The 25,441-nt window shown below is 41.1% G+C and overlaps 1 protein-coding gene and 1 long non-coding RNA gene across 7 annotated transcripts in view; one reads left to right on the top strand and one right to left on the bottom strand.

Moving 5' to 3' along the window:
- The window catches only part of RBMS3 (RNA binding motif single stranded interacting protein 3), a 1,621,798-nt gene that overhangs the window by 874,492 nt on the left and 721,865 nt on the right, over nucleotides 1-25,441 (bottom strand). The gene's annotated exons all lie outside the window — the stretch shown is intronic.
- LOC145520525 (uncharacterized) lies at nucleotides 16,915-24,183 on the top strand. Its single transcript, XR_014064544.1, has 5 exons — nucleotides 16,915-17,111; nucleotides 17,432-17,600; nucleotides 18,478-18,695; nucleotides 19,768-19,838; nucleotides 23,348-24,183. It is a non-coding gene; the product is annotated as an uncharacterized LOC145520525 (long non-coding RNA).

The raw sequence follows: 25,441 nt of genomic DNA, 5'->3' as shown, positions 1-25,441 counted from the left end.
TAGAGTCAAGGCTATGGTCATCCCAGTGGGCATGTACAGTTGTGAGAGCTGGACTGTAAAGAAGGTGGAGTGCCAAAGAATTGACGCCTTTGAACTATGGTGTTGGAGAAGACTCCTGAGAGTCCTCCCTTGGATAGCAAGGAGATCAAGCCAGTCAATCTTAAGGGAAATCAACTCTGAATACTCGTGGGAATGACTGATGCTGAAGCTGCAACTTCAGTATTTTGGTCATCTGATGCAAACAGCTGATTCATTCGAAAACTCCCTGATGCTGGGAAAAACTGAGGGCAGAAGGAGAAGAGGGTGTCAGAGGATGAGATAGCTGGATGGCATCAATGAGGCAATGGATATGACCTTGGGCAAACTTCAGGAGATGGTGAGGGACAGGGAGGCCTGGTGTGCTACAGTCCATGGTATTCAAAGAGTTAGACAAAATTGGGCAACTAAACAACAACCACACCCATAAAATGACACTCGGGTTTGCAGAGTGCATTCTTTTTTAATATGTATATCTATCTATTTATTTATTTTTGTCTGTGCTGGGTCTTCATTGCCGCATTGGACTTCTCTCTACCTGTGGTAAGTGGCACTTCTGTTGCAGTGCACAGGCTCCTGGCAGGCGGGCGTCAGTAGCTGCTGCCCACAGGCTCATCCGTTGTGGCTCCAGTGCCCCAGAGCACGGGCTCATAGTTCTGGTGCACAGGCTTAGTTGCTCCATGCCATGTGGGATCTTCCCTGACCAGGAGTCAAACCTATGCCCTCTGCACTGGCAGGTGGATTCTTTACTACTGAGCCACCAGGGAAGCCCTCAGAGTGCTTTCTAAACAAACAAAAAAAACTTCATTTCTTTAACTCTTTACTCTAATAAGGTTTTTGGTAACTTACTAAACTAAACGCAACCTCTCTAAAGGAAAGGGGATGATGCACTTCCCCTTCTGGATGCCTTTCTCCCCCTCAGCAAGGCTCTCGTTGAAGGACTCTGCACACAGCACTGCAAGCACTGCCGTCAGCTGGCTAGCAGAAGAAATGAGACTGCTCTACCAGGTTTCACAAACCGGTAAGTTCCCTTCAATTGAGTTGACACAATTTTCTCTTTCTCCACAGAGACCAGCACATTGCTTTACATGGAAGAGCTGCTCAAAAGACCACAGAAATAGAAATCCATAGAAGTCCTAGGAGCATGGCACTTGGAAAGAGACATGAAAACTCCTCTAATCCTAAGACCTTGAGTTATGAAGTTGGTCCCAAGGGGATGGTGATTTCATTACAAATAACAGGCTTTAGCCTTGCTCTCCTCTGTTTTTCATGATGTCTCCCGCAGCCAGAAACGTCTAACTCTTAACTTTCCAAGATTCCATTAAAGGGCACTTTCGTCTGTATCGACAGCCCTAGTAGGAAGCAATGGCAGTTATGGGACTTGGAGCTTCCATGGCACCTTCCAGACCTTTACGCTTGTCTTGTGATTCTAATGATCTGCATATGTCTCCTACTCCTTTAAACTGTGAGCTTCTTATGAGATTACATCTTACTCATTTTTGTGCTTTAAGCATTTAGACCAACACACGGCTCATGGTAGATCTCAACAAATATTTGTCGAAAGAATGAACACATGAATGAATGTATAAGCCATTTTATTTTTTTTATTAAAAATATTGTTGCACAGTATGGCATAGGAGATCTTAATTCTCTGATCAATGACTGAATTGAATCCCCTGCATTAGAAGCAAAGACTCTTTACCACTGGACCCCCAGGGAAGTCCCTACTGGCCATTTTCAATGAGAAATAACCTGTACTTAAAAAGAACACAGTTAAGAAGTTTGTAATTCAAAATGCATTTCCCCAAAAACAAATTTATATAACAATATACAAAACTATGTTGTATAACCTCAGTGTGTAGCACTGGTTCAATACGGAAGAGGATGAAGTCAGGAAAGACTTTCTGGAGAAAGTGATACCTCCCTTGAGTTTAAAATTCATAGAATCTTAAATGACTCCTTTTGTCCCCAGAAGAGAAACATCATTTAATTCGGAGAGTTTCCAAGGTCATTCAGTTCAGATCCGTCACTCAGCCATGTCTGACTCTGCGACCCCATGAACCGCAGCACACCAGGTCTCCCTGTCCATCACCAACTCCCAGAGTTTACCCAAACTCATGTCCATCAAGTCAGTGATGCCATCCAGCTATCTCATCCTCTGTCATCCCCTTTTCCAGCCCCCAATCCTTCCCAGCATCAGGGTCTTTTCCAATGAGTCAACTCTTTGCATGAGGTGGCCAAAGTATTGGAGTTTCAGCTTCAACATCAGTCCTTCCAATGAACACCCAGGACTGATCTCCCCTAGGATGGACTGGATGGATCTCCTTGCAGTCCAAGGGACTCTGAAGAGTCTTCTCCAACACCACAGTTCAAAAGCATCAATTCTGCGGTGCTCAGCTTTCTTCACCATCCAACTCTCACATCCATACATGACTACTGAAAACACCATACCTTGACTAGATGGACCTTTGTTGGCAAAGTAAGGTCTCTGCTTTTTAATATGCTATCTAGGTTGGTCATAACTTTCCTTCCAAGGAGTAAGTGTCTTTTAATTTCATGGCTACAATCACCATCAGCAGTGATTTTGGAGCCCAAAAAAATAAAGTCAGCCATTGTTTCCATTGTTTCCCCATCTATTTCCCATGAAGTGATGGGACCAGATGCCATGATCTTAGTTTTCTGAATGTTGAGCTTTAAGCCAACTTTTTCACTCTCCTCTTTCACTTTCATCAAGAGGCTTTTTAGTTCCTCTTCACTTTCGGCCATAAGGGTGGTGTCATCCGCATATCTGAGGTTATTGATATTTCTCCAGGCAATCTTGATTCCAGCTTGTGTTTCTTCCAGCCCAGCGTTTCTCATGATGTACTCTGCATATAAGTTAAATAAGCAGGGTGACAATATACAGCCTTGACGGACTCCTTTCCTGATTTGGAACCAGTCTGTTGTTCCATGTCCAGTTCTACCTGTTGCTTCCTGACCTGCATACAGGTTTCTCAAGAGGCAGGTCAGGTGATCTGGTATTCCCATCTCTTTCAGAATTTTCCACAGTTTATTGTGATCCACACAGTCAAAGGCTTTGGCATAGCCAATAAAGCAGAAATAGATGTTTTTCTGGAACTCTCTTGCTTTTTCAATAATTCAGCAGATGTTGGCAATTTGATCTCTGGTTCCTCTGCCTTTTCTAAATCCAGCTTGAACATCTGGAAGTTCACAGTTCACGTATTGCTGAAGCCTGGCTTGGACAATTTTGAGCATTACTTTACTAGTGTGTGAGATGAGTGCAATTGTGTGGTAGTTTGAGCATTCTTTGGCATTGCCTTTCTTTGGGATTGGAATGAACACTGATCTTTTCCAGTCCTGTGGTCACTGCTGAGTTTTCCAAATTTGGTGGATATTGAGTGTAGCACTTTCACAGCATCATCTTTTAGGATTCGAAATAGCTCACCTGGAATTCCATCGCCTCCACTAGCTTTGTTTGCAGTGATGCTTTCTAAGGCTCACTCGACTTCATATTCCAGGCGGTCTGGCTCTAGGTAAGTGATCACACCATCGTGATTATCTGGGTCATGAAGATCTTTTTTGTACAGTTCTTTGTATTCTTGCCACCTCTTCTTAATATCTTCTGCTTCTGTTAGGTCCATAACATTTCTGTCCTTTATCGAGCCCATCTTTGCATGAAATATTCCCTTTGTATCTCTAATTTTCTGGAAGAGATCTCTAGTCTTTCCCATTCTATTGTTTTCCTCTGTTTTTTTGCATTGGTCGCTAAGGAAGGCTTTCTTATCTCTCCTTGCTATTCTTTGGAACTCTGCATTCAGATGGGAATATCTTTCCTTTTCTCTTTTGCTTTTCGCTTCTCTTCTTTTCCCAGCTATTTGGAAGGCCTCCTCAGACAGCCATTTTGCTTTTTTGCATTTCTTTTTCTTGGGGATGGTCTTGATCCCTGTCTCCTGTACAATGTCACAAACCTCTGTCCATAGTTCGTCAGGCACTCTGTCTATCAGGTCTAGTCCCTTGAATCTATTTGTCACTTCCACTGTATACTCATAAGGGATTTGATCTAGGTCATACCTGAATGGCCTAGTGGTTTTCCCTACTTTCTTCAATTTAAGTCTGAATTTGGCAATAAGGAGTTCATGATCTGAGCCACAGTCTGCTCCCGGTCTTGTTTTTGCTGAGTGCATAGAGCTTCTCCATCTTTGGCTGCAAAGAATATAATCAATCTGATTTTGGTGTTGACCATCTGATGATGTCCATGTGTAGAGTCTTCACTTGTGTTGTTGGAAGAGGGTCTTTGCTATGACCAGTGCGTTCTCTTGGCAAAACTCTATTAGCCTTTGCCCTGCTTCCTTCTGCACTCCAAGGCCAAATTTGCCTGTTAAGTCCAAGGAAATAATAAGTGACCATGAGCCTGGAAGAAGGGAATAGTCCCCCAGTGGGAGCAGGAAGATCAGAGGATCAGGGACAGTGATAGAAGTGGGAAAGATGCAGCTGCCAAGGGAGGCTCGAGGGAATGAATGCATCCAGGGTTCCATCTACACTCAAGGCACTTCCTTGATCCTAGTAGAATTATCGGGAAAACATTGCATGAAGCAAAGTAAAAGAAGTCAGCATGGTCCAGGCACGACGGCAAGTTCGGGAAAGACAGGGAGTTTACAAAGAAAATAAGAGGAACTTAATGTCAGGATGCTGGACTGAATCAGAAATATGTGATTCTACTGATGTTAACATTTTCCCATTAATATAACATTAAGTATATAATGTTATAATATTTAATACTTAGTAAATATTATATTTTAAACATGTTATTTAAATATTAACTATAAATATAATTTTACATGTAATAATCTTGTAAGTTAAATATTATAATGTTAAAACATTTAGTGCTTTCACCTATGTTATCACATTTGGCAGAGAATAACAAGTCAAATTTTACAAATGATTTTCCCAGAATAAGGAAACAAGTAACTGGCAGCCCAGACACACATTAGGTCTTCTGACACCATATTCTCTGCTCCTGGTACGGTGTCCACCTTACAGGACATAATAGAAAAGCTGGATGTCAAAGAGGAAATAGCAGTATGTCAGTACAGATTACCTGGTCTAAATGCCTTAAGTTTTCTTCTAAAAAAATCACTCATTTTCTTCTTTCAGATATATGGAGTGTTTGTATCTGTTTAATCTCCTCTGAAAATAATTACAGAAGCCTACCTATCCTGAAAAGAAAAAAAAAAAAAAAAAAAAAATCATAGCTTTTCTTTTTTAATCTTTTAAATTATTAATGTATTAGTAGAATGAGGAAGAACAAAACGTGCTACCCTGCGATGCACATGTCATGTGACAAATTCAAAGTTCCCCCAGCGCAGGTTCCCAAGCAGAGGTTTTCTACACAGAGCAGCACAGTGTAGGACCCTTGTTCCTAGCGACCTCACACCACTTACGGAAGATGAATCAGTGGCCAGCTTCTCTACCCACACACCTCGTGCTGAGTTCCTCTCACTTCCCAGGTTTCAAGAGTGAGTTTGTGTCTGTCCTCCTTAGACAGACAAAAGATGCCATGAGTATAAAATAAAATGAAAGGAACACAAAGGCATTGAAAAAAAAACCTGAATGACAGGGTTAGAACAGGAATCTGTGCGATCTTTCATCCTTAATTGGCTGAGGATTTCCAGTGGCCTAGGCTTTAAGGAAAAGATAGACTCACAGTGATTTAACCTATTAATGTAGGCTTCAGAACACTTAGCTCAACTTAAGGAAAGTTAGATGCCAATAACACAGAACAAAAATAGGGGCACTTTGAACAAATATAAATGCTAAAAATAGTACTCTGGATAGCAGGACAAAGAAAAAAAGCATGGTGCATTGGATGATTCTACGACAAATTTGGAATAAGGTTGCCATACATTTTAGGAGAGAACATTTGCAAGTAATATTTCTATATTAAATAATTGCACTAAGGTCCATAAGTTTTCTTGCATCACAATAATTTCATTATTGATAATTAGATATGACTAAAGTTCTTCATGTAAGAGCAAAACATACTTACTATAGAAAATTTTAAATAAAAAATATTATATCTCTTTGTTAAATATGCATTGGTTTAGGAACCGTCTCAGTGGTTTTGATTTATCTGAAATTTTAAGAAGGCAGAATACATTGTTCCACATCATTTCAAGCATGAACTAGGAAACAAGTCCTCAGTATTGACTAAGAACTTGGTTGCAAACATGGTTCCATTGTGGCCAGAAATGTGGTTTTGGAGCCAGGCTCTGGTATAAATCTGACTCTTCTTCAATGGCTCTAGGACTCTGCAGGAGTTATTTGAACTCTGAGGCTCCATTTCCCCACTTTTCTTTAGAGAGAACAATAAAATTCACCTACCAGATCTGTAGAAATGATTAAATAAGAGAATGTATCCAGAATGCTTAGCAAAGACCTCTGTTCTCAGAATCAGGGAAGACCTCCAGGCTCTGTGTGGGGCGGTCCCCTGCTTTCCCTTTCTCCATACGCCTCACCCCCAATATTTGAATTTTCCTGAGCTTCAAACACACTTAGCCTGTTCTGGTTCTGCCATTTGCTTTCCATCTGGGCAGCTTTTCTTTAGGTTTTTTGCATCACTGACTCTTTCCCTACATTCAGGTTTCAGAATTTTCTCTCAAGATAAATTCTTTCTCTCATTGTGCTCCTTAGAAGAGCTCCCTTCCCTTGGTTGTTTACCCTGAACCCCATTTCCTTTGGTCTTCTCTGCACTGAATTTGCCACTGCCTGTGATTCTTACCCACATGCTCACAAACATGTCCGCTGTCTGTGTGCTGAACCTGAATGGAAGCTCTAGACAAGTGAGAACCTCGCCTGTCTGGTCTAACATTGAGCACTTCTGGCAAAGATTGGTTTCATGATCAATCATGTATTTTCTTTTTTTCAAGAAAAGTGGCCACATTTCCCAGATTTCCTCATGGCAGTATGATCACGTGACTGAGTGTCCAGCAAATGGGTTGGGGTGACAGTGACCTTTGCCCTTCCAGGCTAGACCCACAAAGACCTCCCAGCTGCAATTCTCTGTTCTCTCCCTAATTCTTGGTGAGCTGGATGCAGAGGGTCCTGGAGCAATTAGGTATAATTAGGTCATGAGGGTAGTGCCCTCATAATGGGATTGATACTCTTACAACCAGGACATGGAAGCAACCTAAGTGCCCATCAAGAAAGGAATGGATAAAGAAGATGTGGTATATACACACAACTCAGCCATTAAAAGGAATGAAACTGGGTCATTTGTGGAGACTTGGGTGAACTTAAAATCTGTCACACAGAGTGAAGTTAGTCAGAAAGAGAAAAAATATCCTATATTAACACATATATGTGGAATCTAGAAAAATGGTACAGATGAAGCTAGTTCCAGTGCAGGAACAGAGATGCAGACATAGATAACAAGCATGTGGACAGGGCAGGGAAGGGGAGGTCAGGATTGACAGCATACTCACTACCATGTGTACAACAGACAACTAGCAGGAAGCTGCTGTATAGCTCAGGGAGCTCAGCTCGGTGCTCTGTGAAGACCTAGAGGGTAGGGTGAGGGAGTGGGGAGGGAGAGAGGCTCAGGAGGGAGGGGGTATGTGTATACAAATAGCTGATTCATTCATCGTACAACAGACACTACACAACACTGTAAATCAGTGACACTCCAATGTAAAAGAAGAGAAAGATCTCTCTCCTTCCTTCCCTCTCTCCCCCCTCCCTCCATCCCTCCCTCCCTCTTTCTCCTCTGTTTCTCAGCAGTCATTAAGAAAAAGCCATGTGACCACACAAGAGGAGAAGCTAGTTGTCTGCAAGCAAGCCTGGAAGACAGCTCTGACCAGAATCCGAGCAGCTGGCACCCTGATCGCAGACTTCCAACTCCAGCTTCCTGAGTGAAATGTAAACATCTGTTGTTTAAACTACCCAGCCTATGCTCTTTTGTTATAGCAGCCCAAGCCAACTAAGGCAGTAGGTACACAATAAGTGGGTCTCAAGTACCAGGTAAACGAGAAAAATAATTACATTAGTGAAATTCTGTGCCATCCTGTAGGGTCTCTGTGCCTGCCTATATTGTCTCAAAGTGGGCTGAAGAGAACATCACTCTGCCATTAAAAGTTCCATTCAGATGAAGCTAGCAGCTCTCAGAGGGGTGTACAACCTTAGTGGCTAAGGAAACGACATACCTCCTTAGTGGCTAAGGAAACAACATACCTCCCAGGCTTAGCAGTTTAGTGAATATTAACATAAAAAAGAAGCTAAAAGAGGTTTTGGTGTGCAGTGTTGCTCATCCCCTGCACGGACATTTCCTGTTTGGTGTCATAAAGGGAATATGAAGGCCCCATAAAAACCTAAATGAATTGTGCAGTAAATGTTAACTGCCCTGACAGCAGTGCAGAGGCAGCACTACGGTAGGCTTCCACGGGGGCATCTCTGCTGAGAGCAGCAAAGCCCAGTGTCATGGCCAAGGGTGGGCATTAAACAGCTCCACCCCCACCCGAGGCTACACTCTCCTTCCTGCCACCAGCAGGTTGCTTGGCCAACTAAAGCTGTATTTTTTGAAATGAAATAGAGCTCCCCCACTATGAAAAGACTGCTTCGCTTTGTGAAATTTTCCTGTGCATTTTCATTACTAAATCTCAAAGTGACAATTATCAGCCTTTAAGCTATTATCTTCCAAAGTGAGTCAGAGGTTCAAATGTGTGACTACACAAAGCCCAGGATGCTTACCTATAGGGCTTGATAACAAATACATTTGGAGAGATTTAAGAAACTCATCATCTCAATTTAAGAAGTAAAAAGTGTGAGCTTCAGATCTATATTATAATAGATGCAAACTATCAACTGAAGGAGAAAACACAGTTGGTTACATTTTTAAAAAATGTTTTACCAGCGGGGTTTGAGGGTAGATTTGTTGAGTCATGAACCATTTCCATTTTCCATTCGTCTGTGCAGATGCCTTTAAGAACTTTTATTACTTGTGGTGCCATGAGAACTAGAAGAATTCTAGTAATTGCTGTCACTGGCGCGCTGGTCTCTGCCAGACTGAGCACCGCCATCCAGACCACTCAGAGTCAGTACCTTGGCTCCAAGTCCCTGCACACGACGACTGCCAAATATCCTGGCATGTGAAACCCCTCAGATGTGATCATTAAGCTTTGGAGCGGTAATCCTTTTTTATGTGTCACTCTAGAGCTGGGAAAAGGCAAGTACTAAGGTTTTAATTTTTAAGAAATATTTTAAAAAGATGAGAAAAGCCGTATATGCAAATACCGATGCCCACGTTCCCAGCTTCAGACACAGCGTCTTACCAGGGGGCTGACGTCCCATGTATCTTCCCAAACGCTCCCTCATATTCTGAATTTTGTAACTTTCCTGGGTTTATCTATGCTTTTCTATGATTCTGTCATTCACATTTATAAGTATTTTTTACTAAAAGCTTGATTTATGAAACAGAGCTTAGAATCCTGAACATATAATGCCTGTTGAAAGCTTTTGCAGTACTCAGTTAGGAAGCATTTTGTTGCGTTTTGTTTTGTTTCATTTACATCTGCTGACTTTAAAATATTTAACATGAAAAATCGGATAAGATAACACTGGTGAAAAAGTTTTGAAAATCTCTTCTTATCTTAAAACATTAAAAGCTCTCAGGCAACAAACCCATACAAGTGCATTAGTTTTTAGCATTGTTATGTGATGTTTCAGGTTAGGTGCAAACAGCTACAAAAAAATACCAATTTGCAGGAGATATAAATATAATTCTATTGCTTTTATGATGAAAATACAATGCAGTAAAATGGCAAATATCTCTTCAGTTACTCTGGTTTATAGTATCATTCTGTTTTTATTTAGGGAAGGAGCTAACTTCATTATAAAATTATAAATGGTTGATAAACACTTCAAAAGATATTTGGCTTCTTCAGTGATGAAAGAAATGCAACAAAAAATAGCACATTATTTTCACTTAGATTAACACGAGTCTGACGGGCAATACTGGCTAGAGTGCCGTAGGAAGGCAACCTTGCGGTCAACATAGTAAAAGAAAATACCATCAGTCACAGCAGTTGTGTTTCTCTGAACAATACTCAGGAAGCAATCTTACAAATATACAGGGATGTATGTACACACGTGCCTATGTACATGCTGTGTGTATGTACACACACTCACACATTCACTCTGAGGATAAAAAAGAACAAAGGGGATACCCTAAATGACCCCAATAGGCAAGATTTAGACACTTCATATAAAGCCATGTGATCATATTTTATGCAACAATGAAAAGGAAGACAGATTTCCTTTTCTATTCCTTCCCTATCTTTCCTTTTCTATTTCTAGCAAGGAAAGGATGGTCATGATACACTGCTAAGTGGGAAAGATAGCATAACAAGCTGTAAGCATAACAAGTCCCATCTCTGTTAAGTTTATTTTGACCTCAAGATAATTTCTGCAAGGGTAACACAGCATACGTTCCAAAGAAATTCCTTTATGGACTTGTCTGGGATAGAATTTGAGGTCCCAAGGGGACCTGAGTAAATGCATCCTTGTTCTTCCCAAGAGAACTTGTTGGTGGCTCCATAGATCATTCAGAGAAAGGCTGAGAAAAGAAGCTACTAGAGTGGGGTGCACAGCACCCATTGCACTGAATGTGTGACCCCCTCTCAACCATCCTTCAAAGCCCAATGAAAAAAATCCTAAAATTAATAAAATAAAATTTGACTTCTTTGTTCCAATTATCGTAGAAGAGGCATGGGGAAGAGAAGAGACAGCCATTGTCTGGCTTTTGATAAAGAAGAATTTCTCAAACAACACAAAAAAGTACTACTCATTTTTAAAAAAAAGAGATTGATTAATTTTGCCACATTCAAATTAAGAACAGTGTTCAGCAAAAGATACCATATAAAATTAAATAGAAGCATCAAACAGAGAAGAAGCTATTTACACAATTATCAAAAGATTATCATCTAGTTATAGAAAGATATTCTACATACAACGAGGGAAAAAATATCAATAGAAAAGTAAAGTAAAGAGCACAGTTTTTTCACACAAGAGAAAATAAGAAAGATTCATGTTCAAATGTAAGTTGGGGTATAGCCGCCATCTGGTATTCCCTGTGCAGCTTGAATACATCATACCCTACAACCCAGCAATTCTACGCCCTGGTATAGCAACAAGTGTGCTAGGAGACAGGAATCTGGCTGCATTGCTCACTGTAGTAAAAGCAAGAAAGAGCCCGTGTATTCATAAACATGAAAAAGGATAATGGAATTGTATATTCAAACAATTTCATAATACAGCAATGAAACTGAATGAACTCTAGCAAATGACATTAAATGGATCTCAAACACATAGTGTTGCACAAAAATTAAAAAAAAAATTGCAAAACACTTGCAGTACATTTCACATTTATATAAAGTTCAAAATTAGGCAATGATATGTTTAAGTACCTAAATGAGCAAAGCTACGAAAAAAGCAGGGAAATACTTAAAACCCTGGATTATGGTTACTTCCAGGTCACGACGAAGATGAATTAAAGGAGCTTCAGAAACACTGGTAACACTCTGTCCTTGAAGCTGCTGTTGGATTTAGAAGCGTGCATTTTGTTACATGTTTTGTGATTGTTTCTCCACTAATATTTAAATACACATCTATGTTTGTAGAGCTACTGAAGGAGAGAGAGCATTCACAACCAAAAAGTGTCTGAAAGGACAAATGACTATCTTCTAGGCTTACGAAAGAAAAAAGTTGGAATTTTCACTTTAAGACACATCCCAAAAGTTTGAATATTTATCCCCAGGTAGCTGTGCTAATCTTGTCATTGAAAAGAAAAGACCCAGCCTTAATGGGTCTTCATACATAAATGATGAGGGAGCTGCTCCAAGGAGCTGGGCTAATAACGCTAAAGCTATCCAGTTCACTGCCTGTGATCAGGGCAAAGCTTGGCCTTAAGATCCAGCCTGGAATCATAAAATGATTGATAACATTTGCATTTCCTGTCCAAAAGGGTAAGGGGAACTCATCAGAGCATCTTGTTTTTAAGCTTAAAATCATTATTATTTGTCGTTTCCAGGGGGATTCATTACAGTGGAAGCCTATTTTGCCTTTGTGTCTTTCAAAGACTCAGTTGAACATGTTTATGTTTTAGGTGGCTCAGATGGTAAAGTGTCTGTCTGCAATGTGGGAGACCTGGGTTCAATCACTGGGTCAGGAAGAGCCCCTGGAGAAGGAAATGGCAACCTGCTCCAGTACTCTTGCCCAGAAAATCGCATGAACAGAGGAGCCTGGTAGGTTATGGTCCATGGGGTTGCAAAGAGTTGGACACGACTGAGCGACTTCACTTTCCTTTGCTCACATAAATAACAGAAAACAGACAAGTCTGGTGATTCCTCAGCCCTAGCACTTAGAATGCAAACCAAAACCTTTCCATCTCCTGTTCTTTTTTTAACAATGGTATCATCTTTTTTTCCCATTACAATATTTAAATTTGTGTGTCCCACTCCTTGTTATAAACAGTTTAATCTTACTCCAGTGCTCACAATCAAATCTGAAAGAGGCCATGTTGTCAACTAAAGTCTTCAAAAGGAGTTTTTTCTATAACGAATTGATTTGTTGATGATTTTAAATTTTACTATTTACTGTGATACTATATTTCATTTAATCAATTTCAATGTTAATTTTAAAACATTCTCAAAGCAGGGAATTGTTTAAAAAAAAAAAAAATCAAACACACAAACCTGAGAGATGCTGGAGGTAAGTTTGGGCCTGAGATCCCACCCAGAGTCCTTACAACGTCTGAGGAATTCCAAGCTCTGCCTCAGGAGATATGGACCAAGCCCAGATGGTGGCTGAATCCACTCCCCAGAATGTCTGTTCTTGATGCTCAGAACTAAGTGGTGTCAAGCCGTGTGTGATGACGGTGGGGTAAGGGGGTTAGAAGAGAGGCGTGGCCACAGGAAACGAGGCCATGGCAGCTGGGACAGTTTGGGAACTGGACAAAAGACATAAAATACACCAGATGAAACCTCAGCTCTAGGAAATATCATGAGAAAAAATAAAGACCAGGATGGAGAAACAGGAAGATCAGGATGCTCAGCTTTAACTCGAAAACACTGTCTTTGGGGAGAAAAACCACATGAAACAGATGACATTTAGACCGTTGCATCACTAGAAATGACAGACTCTGGGCAAAGTTATAATGCTGTCCTAGTCTTGATTTACTAAATCAGGATATTCAACAGCCAAGGAAGGAGAGAGGTTGAGATCTCCAGGCAGACACATGTATCTGAGAGGCTCTCCCTGATTCAAACCTTGAGCCCCAAGGTCTTAAAGAAGCAGCCATCCAAACAGTGCAAACTGGGAGCCTGGAAGCCCTCTATGATGTCCCAAAGCAACATTGATTTCTTTCCTATTCTAGTATAGCTTCTATTTATTAAGTGATTTGTAAGGGATAAGCCTGCAGTAAATAGATATGTATGTATCTCATTAAATTCTCACAATGATCTCATGAAGTAGGTTATAAGCTTCCTAGTCTATAGAGAAGGAAGTTTATTTAGAGTCTCAATAAGCTTGCCTGAGGTCATCAGCTACTAAGTGATAGAGCTGGGGTATGAACCCAAGCTAGTCTGATTCCTGAGTCCAAAATTTAGCTGTTTCCTCAACCTACTGTGTTTACAAGGATCCACATTTAGTATTAATATTGGAGAACCACTGGTTTAGAACTTTGCTACCATTATCTAAGATCAGTCTGTTTCCTCAGTTCTCTTCCCCACTAGCTTTTAAGCATCTTGAAAATATAGACACTTTGTATTCTTCCTTTTCTACCCTTCTATCACTATCCCATTCACCACAATGTCCTGCTTACAGAATGTGCTCAATTCATGTTTGTTGAATGAAAAGATGATCTCATTCAAAGCTTAAGATGTTGAGGGGTCAAGGATGAGACACAGCTGCTCTAGGTAGCATGCACAAACACTAGGCAACCAAAACCATATAGTCAGCAAGCAAGCACACTTAGCCCCTGAAGGATTGTGCACAAGAAGGAGGAAAGTTTAGTAGGCCAAGAATACATTCCAAGAGACATGTGCAAATGGCAGTCACCCACCAGCCTCACAGTGAAGTAGAGGCAGCACAGTTGATTTAAGCTTGATTTTATACATTGTAATAAAGGCAGAAGTTGGCTTTCTGTGTATGATTTTCAGAGCCGTGTTCTAAGGAGACTTAATCTTCCAGGGAGATGCCTCAGGGCATGCCGGGGGAGGCAAGATAACCTGAGTCTGGGCCTCTGTAGCAGAGATACTGTTGACTGCTTTCCCAGCAGTCATTTTCCTCTTTCTCTGCAATAGAGCCTTGACTTTGTTTAGCCCCAGGGGATGATATGCCTATCCTCAGGGGATAAATTATAGTTTGTTTAAATAGGTGTTTTTCAAACCTTAGTGTACATATAGAGTAGGGATATAAATAAAATACAGATTCTTATTTCACAGGTGGAGACTAAAGCCCCCAAGTGATGCTTTACCATTGGTCCCCAGACCTAAGTAGTCAGGTTTCAAGCCAATGATTCTCAACTATGATTGCAGTCACTCGGGTAGGTTGGGAGTTAAGCTTGGGATTAGTTATTAAAAAAAAAAAAAAAAAAAAGATTCCCAGATGACTTGAGAATGCTCATGGTTTAGACCCATTTGGGAAGTCTGTATTACTTTGCCCTTACTAGTCTAAAATTGAATAGGAAGACCAGGTCTGGTCAATGAGATGCAAGGGGAAATCTACCAAAGGAATTCTAGGGAAGTTTCCTCCTCAACAAAACTGGTGCAAGATGAAAGCCCCTGCTCACTTCCCTCCTGTGGTGACCCAAGGGCAAAAGATCAGATTGAACCAAGGAGGGTCTTGGAATGCAGGAATGAAAAACCAGACCCTGATCTGCCTTCCCTCCCCCGTGTTGTAACTATTAATGGAACAGTGTATCCTGTCTCCCTCCCACTCCATAGGGGGGAGGTATTTGCCCTACTCTTCCCCCACCCAGTATACGCGACTCATCCAATCAGCAAATGACCCGCAAGACCCCATCCCACTCCTTGTACTCTGGGTATAAAAGTGGGCTAAGGACCCCCATTCAACGTCGGGTCTCCCCCGAGCTGGCCCGCTGTTCTATTAGCGTCTCCCACTCTAATAAACTTGATTTCCCGCTCACTCAGTCTCATGCTGGAAACCCTTTTCCAGCCCCACCCCGGACCACGCCACCTCCCTTCTGAGACGCTACTGTATTAAGTGGCCTCTCTGGAATGGTGGGTGGCGTCTTGTGCCTGAGGGTAGCAGAGAAGAGAGACAGAAACAGCCTATGTCCTTAATGGTGCTGACTGACTGCTCTACCAACTAGGGCACACCTCTTGTTCCAGCTGCTATTTCTAAGCAACAAATCATTCAAGCTTCAGGGATGTAAAACTACAGCCATCTTGTTTTACATGAACTGAAAGCTTCCAGATGTATAGATGAATTTAGAAAAGGCAGAAAAACCAGAGATCAAATCACCAAAATCCACTGAATCACAGAAAAAGCAAGGGAATTCCATAAAAACATCTAATTCTGTTTCATTGACTATGCTAAAGCCTTTGTTGTGTGGATCACAGCAACCTGTGGAAAATTCTTAAAAAGATGGGAATACCAGACCACCTTACCTGCCTCCTGAGAAACCTGTATGTGGGTCAAGAAGCAATAGTTAGAACCGGACATGGAACAACTGACTGGTTCAAAATTGGGAGAGGAGTACAACAAGGCTGTATATATTGTCACCCTGCTTAGTTAACTTATGTGAAGAGTACATCATGCGAGATGACAGGCTGGATGAAGCAAAAGTCTAATCAAGATTGTCAAGAGAAATATCAACAACCTCAGATATGCAGATGATTCCACTGTAATGGCAGAAAGCAAAAAAAGAGAGTTAAAAAAAGCTGGCTTAAAACTCAACATTCAAAAAACTAAGATCATGGCATCTGGTCCCATCACTTCATGTCAAATAGATGGGGAAAAAGTGGAAACAGTGGCAGATTTTATATTCTTGGTCTCCAAAATCACTGTGGACGGTGAAAGCAGCCACAAAATTAAAAGACATTTGCTTCTTGGAAGAAAAACTATGACAAACCTAGACAGTGAATTAAAAAGCAGAGACATCATTTTGCCAACAAAGGTACATATAGTTAAAGCTATGGATTTTCCAGTAGTCATGTGTATGGATGTGAGAGTTGGATCATACAGTAGGCTGAGCACCAAAGAATGGATGCTTTCAAACTGTGGTGCTGGAGAATACACTTGAGTGTCCCTTGGACTGCAAGGAGATCCAACCAGTCAATCCTAAAGGAAATCAACTCTTTCCTTTTGGAAGGACTGATGCTGAAGCTGAAACTCCAATACTTTGGCTATCTGATGTGAAGAGCCAACTCATTAGAAAAGACCCCGATGCTGGAAAGATGGAAGGCAGGAGGAGAAGGGGACGAAAGAGGATGAGATGGTTGGATGGCATCACCGACTCAACAGACCTGAGTTTGAGCAAACTTTGGGAGATGAAGGACAGGGAAGCCTGGTGTGCTGTCATTCATGGGGTTGCAAAGAGTCAGACAGAAAGGGTGTCCTGAGAGAGGGCATTCAGAAACCAAGCTTTTTAAGGAAGCGAGGTAAAAGCGCATGCCCTTTTCTTTCCCAGCTGTATGCACATATCCCTGGGCTAAAGGAGAAGAATAGTCAATCCGGAAGGAGGCAACTTGATCCAAAATCATGCAGCATCACTTATGCCACGTTCTGTTGAGTAAAAGTGAGTCACAAAGGCCACTTTGTGAGGGCACTCAGGCCCCACTTCTTGTAAGAGAATGGTAATGTCACATTGAATAAAAGCATGTGGGATGGATGTGTTATTGCAGCCATCTTGGTGCATAGAAGCACACACATCTACTTCCAGACTTTGTGCTAAGACAGTCAATATGCACCTCTCTCTTTGAATTCACTGCCACTTGGATTCTCTGTTATCTACAGCAGGAGTATTCTAGTTGATAAAGCTCTTTACCCCAACATCAATGAAGGTAACCGTGTTATTATATGCTTTGTATATTTAGTCTTGTAGCAGATTTTATAAGTGTGGGGAGACTGATAGCCTTAGAAGTGATATAATGTGAAAACAAAACAGATGTGTAGAGATAAGTAATCCTTCAGCCTTTAGAACAACTGGACAAGGCCGGGGGCTGAATTCTGAGCTGTGAATAGCTTTTCTCACTGTGAACAACCTCCATGATATGAAAAAAAAAAAAAAAAAAAATTAGTACTGAGTAGTAGTATTTAAACTCTGGTGACATGTTCCCAGAAGAATTTTGAAAACTTCCGTACTCTTTTTCCCATTTTTAAGTTATCTAGAAGTTTCATTATGAGTTTAAATAAAATAGCACAGAGACATACACAGCTGGGAAACACTAGAAGACCCCCTGCTTTAAGAAGATTGATTAATCATCACATGAGGAATCTCCTTCACTGGCAACCTCCTGGGAAGTTTTCACATCCTGAGGGAATAGACCAAAGTAAGATTTATGTGCAAGGACTATGTTTTTTTTTTTTTTTTTTTTTAATAAAGGGCTGTGGTAGGGAGACCATAGAAAATATCTTCTCAACTTGAACATTTTTGAAAGCAAAAGGGAACACTATTCAATAACAACTCTAAGAAATAAACATAGACCAGGAAAATCAGGCTAGATGGTGACCCAGCTATTGGAATATGGATAATCTATAGAGCAATCAGTTTACAAAAGAAAAATCATGGAAGCTGAAGATCTGGTCATTATTTCACTGAAAACTGTCAATTTTCAGTACTCCTTGAAATGTTTTCCATTTATTTCCAAAGTTGGTGGGTTGCCTTGAACACAAAGTCCTTGTGTAGGAGAAAGGAGACTTGCCACCTTTTCTAATGTCTTCTATACAACTCCCAAAGAAATGGTTGTCTCTGTCCAGGATGGGTCTGGGTTCAGGGAGCAACTAGTAAGAGAACTCAGTGTCATGGACAAAGACAGAAAATAAAGCCTTCAATGTGAGCCAATGTCCTCTCTGATAGGTTCGTGAAACCCTCATTTTATTTGACAACTTAATTCCTGATGGAAGGCAGTCGTTCCTGTATTTAGAAACAAAATTTCCAGAGAGGGACTCTCCTGGAACCCAACTCATTACTAAAAGAGAGAGTCCCATAGCAGGCAGTGTTGTGGTCTCCACCCTTTTCCTGGCAGAATTTTTTTTGGAAAGAGAACTCTAGCCCTAGGCTGCCCACATTTCCTCTCCTACCTGTCTGGTATTCTCTTGAAAGAGAGACAGGACCTTAACAGCAACCTTCATGACTTCTGGGTAGCATCAGCCTCTGAGCACACATCTATTACTTTTTAATTTGCTTTATCTCTTTTTTTTCTTTAGCCCTTTCTGCTTTGTCTCCATGACTAGCTCAGTTGTACCTGGTCACACTGCCTTGTGGTTGGCACAGAGAGAGTAATACACAGGCTCCTGGGCTCAGCAGTGAGGATCAGATACGTCTCGTCGACTTTTTATCTTTTCCCACTTCCCTTCTCCTTCTCTCCATGTCCCCAGCACCACACGAATCACACCGTTCCAGGTGCGGGAAGAGAAAGCTGCAGGTGAGGAGCGGAGGTGGGGTCCCAGAGGAGCGGAGGTGGGGTCCCAGAGGAGCAGAGGTGGGGTCCCAGAGGAGCGGAGGTGGGGTGAGGAGCGGAGGTGGGGTCCCAGAGGAGCGGAGGTGGGGTGAGGAGCGGAGGTGGGGTGAGGAGCGGAGGTGGGGTCCCAGAGGAGCGGAGGTGGGGTCCCAGAGGAGCGGAGGTGGGGTCCCAGAGGAGCGGAGGTGGGGTGAGGAGCGGAGGTGGGGTCCCAGAGGAGCGGAGGTGGGGTCCCAGAGGAGCGGAGGTGGGGTCCCAGAGGAGCGGAGGTGGGGTCCCAGAGGAGCGGAGGTGGGGTGAGGAGCGGAGGTGGGGTCCCAGAGGAGCAGAGGTGGGGTCCCAGAGGAGCGGAGGTGGGGTGAGGAGCGGAGGTGGGGTCCCAGAGGAGCGGAGGTGGGGTCCCAGAGGAGCGGAGGTGGGGTCCCAGAGGAGCGGAGGTGGGGTGAGGAGCGGAGGTGGGGTCCCAGAGGAGCGGAGGTGGGGTCCCAGAGGAGCGGAGGTGGGGTCCCAGAGGAGCGGAGGTGGGGTGTGAAGGGCAGCCCAGTGAATCACCTTCTTTTACCGTGAACACGAGCCCCAGCCACTTCATGGCTCTCAGGTCATAGGAAGTTGTTGCAAATTTGATGTAGTTCCCCGTGGCAAATCATAAAGCAAACAGGGTTATCACTCAGCTGCTGACAAAAAGCATCAAATGAAAGATCAAAACCAGCACCTGTGTCAATATACTATTTGAACATTATTGGAATAATTTTACAAATGAAATGCAGTAGAAATATAATGATTAAGTAAGAAATGTACATGATATATCATCAACTTCCTTAGTCAATAAAAAGAGTATGGTATATTTCATATAATTGTCAATTATATTTTGCACTAAACATTTTGAATATTATTTTTTGCCACTTTATATCTCAAGTTGAAGAGGCCACCTTAGATATCTGGATATTGTTTCTTCATTTGCATGATTTTTTCACTAGTGCAATGGATTAAATGTTAGTAGAGTTTAAATCATCTTGTCTTCACATTTTCTTTTAAGATACATATTGGAGTGGTTATCATCTCATTTTATAAGAAGAAAAACAGTGGATTCAGAACAAATGTATGCCAGTGAGTGTCAATAATTTTAAATTGTCATAGGCTATGACAATTTCAGACCTTTATCCCTAAAAAATCCCCTCTCACATTATATCCCTCAGTGAAAAGCCTCATAAATTTCAGGAAGCCCTGAATAATCACCTGATGGCTCAGAATTGGCCACTGAGTCACTGTGGTAGCCGAATAATAGTCCACCCACATGTTCCAAGCCTGATTCCTGGAAGATGTGCTACCTTGTGTGGCAAAAGAACTTTGCAGAGGTCATTAAGTTAATGATCTTTGGGTGAGGAGATTATTGGATTATTTAGGTGGGCTCTTAAGTGTAATCACAAGTATCTCTGTGAAAAAGAAGCAGAGAGAGATTTGACTACAGAAAAGGCAGAGTGAAGATGGAGAAATAGGTACAAAGATGCTATGATGCTGGCCTTAAAAATGAAAGAATAACCCAAGAGCCAAGGTATACAAGGAACATATTGCTAGAAGTTGGAAAAGGCAAGGAATAGATTTGCCCCTAGAAGCTCCAGTGGGAGTGCAGCCTTGCTAATACCTGATTTCAGCTCAGGAAAACCCATTTCAGACTTCCAACCTCCAGAAGTGTAAGAGAATAATCCTGTGTTGTTTAAAGCCCTCACGCTTATGGTGATTAGTTACAGCAGCCATAGGAAAGGTGTACAGTGTACAGAGGGTTTACTCAGTCAGGAAGAGGCTGGCTGTATTCTGAGATTTCTATGGGCTACTGATAGCAAGTTACCTAACCAGACCCTCGAAGGGTATCAGCATTCCTCAGCAGCAGGGGAGTGAAACAACTGTGGACCACACAAGCACTGCACTGGCTGACACCCTCCTAACCCCAGGAAACTGAAGAGCTGGAGATCTTCAATCAAACCAGCAACTCAGGAAAAAGGCCCAAACTCTCATGGGGCAGGCAGAACATTTACAGCTTCATTAAAGACTACTAAATTATATGACTCCAGAAAATCACGGGCAGTCTCTTCAGATCAGAATTCCGTTTCTGTGGTTTGAACCACAAAACCCCTCTGGATCTTACACTGCGTGGCAGCTGTGGGATATACTGTCACATTTTGGAGCCCAAATGATTTCTCTAGTATTTTGACCCAAGTTGAAGTTAGGAGGCTGTCAACGTTTTTGTATGTTGTCATCATGAGCTAGCTCTCCAAGTCTCCCTATATTGGCCATCTGGTTTATTATCAGATAACATCATTCCCTTTATACAGTAGTGGCAGAGCTAAATGGGCACTGATCTTGGAGTCAAGAGTTCAATGCCATTTGATTAGGCAGAGGAGGAAAATGCAAAAGAAAAGTTTAACTGTTGAAATAATGTGAGAATGTCAAGTAGGCTTTAAAACCAATCCTTAGAGTATCCTTGAAATCAGAAGTACAACACCTATGACTATTTTTTAAAGTATATTCTAATCTTTTGCTTCTACTTTCCGTATTTGACTCACTTTACTCCCAGTGGTGTAACAAAGGAAAGTATCAGTTTCTGGATCTTGAAGCACAAAATACTAGCTAGACATCCTGTAATTATCCCAGTGGTTTCCAAGACAGAATAACACCTATTTTCTTTATTCCAAACATCAGGCCTACAATGGAATATCTTACAAATACAAGTATATCTCTAAGGAGTATTGAGAGGTACATGCATATTTAAATTAAATGATTAAAAAGAGTTCTATCTGAGGTACAGTCACAGAATCATTCTCAACATGTAAATAAAGACACAGGGACTCAATGACAAGTAATATAATGCATATAAAATAAAGGATTAGAATGCAAGTTGGAAACCTGACTGCTAACATTTGAATCTCAAATCTCACTACTAGCTGTGTAACTCTGGGCAAGATATTAATTCTCCTAGGCTTTATTTCACTAATCCTTAAAACAAGGATAATACTAGTAACTATGTCCTGGGTCTATTTTGAATACATATAAGTATATAATATGCATAAAGGTGCTCAGTTCAGAGTTTGAAAAACATTAAGTGCTCAGTGTCAGCTACTTACAGATGCCCTTGAGGCCAATAAGAGTATTACTTGAAATACCGCATTAAATTATAATTTGTTATAATGTGGCTTGACAAATAACGACTGAAGGGAAAAGCTAATGAGACATTTTAGATAGGCAACCATTTACTAAAAAAATTTATGTAATATATATGCAACTTGTCTTTTGTTACTATGAAAACAAGTTGCAAACATTTTTGAAGATCCAACAAATCAAAGGACATATAAGAAAAAGTCATCCTCTTACTATAGGTCTTCAATTCCGGCTTACAGGAGTAAACTCACACACGTGTACACAGGCATGCACACATGCTTTTCTGTGTGTATGTAATATTATCCTAATCTGAGTTCCTGATTTCCTTCTTTTTCTGCTACCAGTAATTCTTCACTCAGCAGGCCGACTCAGTCCTAAAATATACTAAATTGTGTAATTTAATTTCCTTGCTTCCAACGCTCCAAAGGTTTTCCACCGGCCTTAAATAAAATACAAACTCCCTCTGCATTACAAAGAGCCGCAGCCTCTGGTCGCTGCCTCTTTTTCTGGCCTGACAGCCTTCCCTCCTCCGCAGACCGAGCTCAGGGCGTACTGGCTCTCTCTGGGTGGAGGACCTTCAGGCTCAGTCCTGCCCCAGCCCTTGACTGTTTCCTCTGCTTGGCATGCTTTGTGCTCTTCCTGGTGATCTCTGCATAGTTAGAGCTTGCTCTTTCTTTCTATCTTTTGCTAATAAATTTGGTTAATACTAGGCACTTCATTTCATTTGGATATACATGCATATGGCAACTCTATTTTTATTACTTCAAGGAATTACCCTACTGCTTTCCATGATGACTGGACCAATTTACCTTTCCCCCAACTGTGTACAAAGTCTCCCTTTTCTCCACATTCTTGCCAGCATTTACCTTTTCTCTTTTTGACACCAGCCATTCTAACAGGTGTGAAGCACTGTCGCATTGTGATTTTGATTTGCATTTCCCTGATGGCTCCCTGATGGCTAATGATGCCGAGTAACTTTTTCCTTTGTGTCTGTGTGTGTGCTCAGTTGCTCAGTCTTGCACGACTCTTTGTGGCACCACAGGCTATAACCCACTAGGCTCCTCTGTCCATGGAAATTTCCAAGCAATACTGGAGTGGGTTGCCATTCCTACTCCAGGGGATCGTCCCTGACCCAAGGATCAAACCCTCATCTCTTGCGCCTCCTGCACTGGCAGGCAGATCCTTTGCCACTAGAGTCACCTGGGAAGCCCCAACGTTTCCTCTCTCTGTTGGTTATTTTTATGTCTTCTTTGGAGAAATGTCAATTCAGATCCATTGTTCATTTTTTAACCAGGGTTATTCAAGTTGTTTGAGTTCCTTATATATTATGGACATTAACCCCTCATTAGATTATAGTTTGAAAATATTCCCTAATTTATTATGTTGTTTCTTCATTCTATTGATTGTTTTTTTTTCAGGGTTTTGTTTGTTTGCTTTTATATTTGTTTTTGTTTGCTTTGCAGAAGCAGTTCAATTTGGGAAACCCCAGCTGTTTGCTTTAGCTTTGGTTGCCTGTGCTTTTGATGTCATATCCGTGAAAGCAACACCAAGACTAAAGTTAAGTTTTATCTGGATCTCAGAGGAAACCCGGCTCCCAATTGATGACTTACTGAAAATACAACTCATGGAGCCACCTTGTTCTTCTCCATCATTTCAAACTATTTTCAGTTTCCACATAACACTGAACCTTGCTGTATTATTTTCTGGTTTGCTTCCTTTTATTAATTCATATGTCTATTTATGTAGTTGCCAGCTTCCCTATTCCCTAGAATGGAAGCCCCCTGAGATGAAGACTTTTTCTTTCACTTCTGAGCCCCTTTCAGCTAGAAGAATGATGGAATACAATGACTACCTAATCATGCTTCACACATTTTTGAATGCATGGATGAATGAAAATGAATGGAGCTTGTTCAGGTTCCTTTTCCAAGTACTTGTAAAAAATATTGCAAGCATCATCCTTAGAAATACATCTTGTATATGTCCAGTGAAATGCCAAAAATTTAATTACTGAGTCAAAACTATGTGCAATTTAAATTTTGATATTTTTTTTCCAAATCATCTTATAACAAAGTTACACCAATTTACATAATGAGTGAATTCATTGTGTCTTCCCTTAAGTGACTTTACGTTATGATATTGGAGACAAATTATCTCAATTTAGACTCTCGGGACACTTCATGATTCCATAACCTTGAAATGCAAAAAGAAGAGCCAAAATGCAGAAGTCACAATGGCCCTTCTGAACACTGAAGAATTCATGTTTACATTTACTGATGATTAAAGGAGTTATTGTGAGACGCATATAGGATCTTTAATTTGTCTTTTAAATTGGAGTATAGTTAATTTACAATATTATATAAGTTTCAGGTATACAACATAGTGATTCAATAAGTTATACTCCAAATAAGGCTTTCCTGATAGCTCACGTGATAAAGAATCTGCCTGCAATGCAGGAGACCCTGGTTCAATTCCTGGGTTGGGAAGATCCTCTGGAGAAGAGATAGGCTACGCAGTCCAGTATTCCTGGGCTTCCCTTGTGGCTCAGTGGGTAAAGAATCCACTTGCAATGCAGGAGACCTGGGTTCGATCCCTGGGTTGGGAAGATCCCCTGGAGAAGGGAATGGTTACCCACTCCAGTATTCTGGCCTGAACTGAGTGACTTTCACTTTACTTCATCCTCCAAATAAAGTTATTATAAAATATTGTCAACATTCCTTGCTCTGTGTATTACGTCTTGTAACATTTCTTGCATAACTAGCAGTTTGTATCGCTTAATCCCCTTAAACAATCTTGCCTTTCCCCTAATCCCTCTCCTGTCTGATAGCCACTAGTTTCCTCTCTGTATCTGTGAATTTGTTTCCGTTTTATTTTTTTGATTTCACATATAAGCAAAAACATACAGTATTTGTCTTTCTCTGACCTATTTCACTAAGCATGACACTCTCCAAGTCTAGCTGTGTAGACAAAATTTTATTTTTTATGGATGAGTAATAATCCACTGTGGATATGTGTAAGTATATATATCTTACATCTTATGTTAGTGAAAGCTGGGTTATTTCCATATCTTAGCTATTGTAAATAAGGTTGATATGAACATTAGGGTGCACAAATTTTTTTTCAAATTAACATTTTCCTTTTCTTTAGATAAATACCCAGGTATGATATGGCTGAATCACATGAAAGTTTTATTTTTACTTTTTTGAAGAAACTTCACACAGTTTTCCACAGTGGTTGCACCAATTTACACTCTGACGAACAGTGCACAAGATTTACTCTTCTCCACATCTTTACCAACACTTGTTATTTTTGACGATGGCCATTCTGACAGGTGTGAGGTGATGGCTCATGGTAGTCTTGAATTGCATTTACCTGATTATTTGTGACATTGATACCTTTTCATGTTAACTGTTAGCCACCTGTATGTATTCTTTTTTCCCCCCTTTGGTCACACTGTGCAGCTTGTGAGATCTTAGTTCCCCAACCAGAAATGGAACTTGTGCCCCCTGCAATGGAAGTACAGAACCTAACCACAGAACCCCCAGGTAATTCCATCTGTA

The sequence above is a fragment of the Giraffa tippelskirchi genome, chromosome 9, assembly GCF_054371585.1.
Source record: "Giraffa tippelskirchi isolate mGirTip1 chromosome 9, T2T-mGirTip1v1.2.pri, whole genome shotgun sequence".
Classification (NCBI taxonomy): Eukaryota; Metazoa; Chordata; class Mammalia; order Artiodactyla; family Giraffidae; genus Giraffa; species Giraffa tippelskirchi.
Note: the sequence above shows the minus strand (reverse complement) of the source record. Positions and strands in the feature narration are given on the sequence as shown.